General features: G+C 32.5%; 1 protein-coding gene across 2 annotated transcripts in view; it reads left to right on the top strand.

Annotated features, from left to right (window-relative positions):
• The window catches only part of LOC108751395 (band 7 protein AGAP004871-like), a 143,781-nt gene that overhangs the window by 141,555 nt on the left and 493 nt on the right, over positions 1-1,733 (top strand). The window lies entirely within an intron of this gene.

Raw genomic sequence — 1,733 nt, 5'->3', positions numbered from 1 at the left:
TATATATATATATATATATATATATATATAAAATACTCGTATAAACAATACATATAGATTACAGAAAAAATATACAGAGAACTGATGTACCGCCAACATATTCTCTGTAAGATTCTAAGACGAAAATTCTATCAAAAAGCAATTCGATAAGTAGAATTCGAATGGTGAACTACTGAAGTAGATGAATGAGCGCGCGTGGAATTCACGCAGTTGGCATGACCGAGACTGGCACTTTAAATTACCAGCAAAAGGTCAAATTCACGTCACAATAGTCACAATAGTCAAGAAAAAGATAGGTCACTGTGAAATTATCATAACAAAATAATACATGTTATAAAGACATTCGCACATCACCATGACATGGCTGTGATATTACATTTGTAATAAAGCGGATATTCGCACGTCGCGGATATTCACCATGGTTGTGATTAGTAATTACTATGACGTTTTTGCTATGGGGGACTTGCATTATGTCAAAGCGTGTTTTTTATTTCTCTGCTTTTGTATTTAATTTAAATAAATAGTCATAGGTATATAAAATACGTCAATTTGTTTTAAAAGTTTAAAAACCGTTTAAAATCTGAAAATTATTTAAAACATTAAGAAAGTGTTTATAAAATACTATTTAATTAAGGTATTTCTCCGAGAAATTGAGTTTCTTCAGATTTTTTTGAAATTTAGATATTATGTTTAAAATAATTTTATCTATATATGATTAAAATTTCAAAGATCTTAACAATGCCAAAATGAAGATATTCATCTTTCAGCTTTTAGTACGTAAACTCCTATACCAAACTTTGCCAAAGTAATGTTTTAATACTTTGTGGTGATAATGTTTTACAGATTTTTTAAACAAATAAATATGTAATGTAGAAATATTATACATATAATACCTTATAAAAAAGGTAGGGAGATCTAGCGATGTCGTTTCTGAATTAGAGTAGTTTAAATTTGTAATTTGATGAAATTTTTCTTCTCTCTCCCCCCTCCCTCTCCCTCTCTTCTTTCCTCCACCTCCCCCTCCCCTTCCATTTCTCTCCTTCCTCCCACCCCCTTTCCCCCCTCTCTCTCGCACATCGAGCGGCGAGACAGGGACATGCTGTTGCCACATTTTAACTATTTCAATGCGGAGTAATGTTCATGCACACAGATACGATATTTGAGTGCGTGCGTGCGTGCGTGTGCGAATATATATACACCGATTACATATCTTTCAATAATGATATATAATAAAGATTATGCGTTCCGCGGGTTTCGTGTACGTTGCAGTCCACTTTATCAGGGTCTGATATTGCATCAGACTGCTCCTTGTCCTGAAGTGAACTGCAAGGCTCACGAAACGTTGGCATTCCAAGAATGGATCTGGAGAAAACCCGCGAAACGCATAATCTTTATATAGAAAGCATCCGTGGAAGCCTCAAAAATATTAATGATATATAATATCATTAATAAGGAAAAATCAATTTTCTTTAAGAACAAACCTTTCAGAACGTGTAGCGTAAAAACTAGTCATAAGAGAAGATTGGTCCCATGGAGATATTTATTCAGAAAGACGAGAGAATTATAACATAAAATTTAGTTAATTCGACCAGAAAACCAATTTACGTAAGATTGGTGCGAGAGCTTTTAAATTTTGTTTTTTTTTTAACAAAGTTACAGTTTCTTGAATTTTAACCTTTATAGCGCTATGAACTTTTGTTTCAACTTAATATATTAAAAAAAGATATTGATAT

The sequence above is a fragment of the Trachymyrmex septentrionalis genome, unplaced genomic scaffold, assembly GCF_001594115.1.
Source record: "Trachymyrmex septentrionalis isolate Tsep2-gDNA-1 unplaced genomic scaffold, Tsep1.0 scaffold111, whole genome shotgun sequence".
Taxonomy (NCBI): Eukaryota; Metazoa; Arthropoda; class Insecta; order Hymenoptera; family Formicidae; genus Trachymyrmex; species Trachymyrmex septentrionalis.
This window is presented reverse-complemented; position numbering and strand designations above follow the sequence as displayed.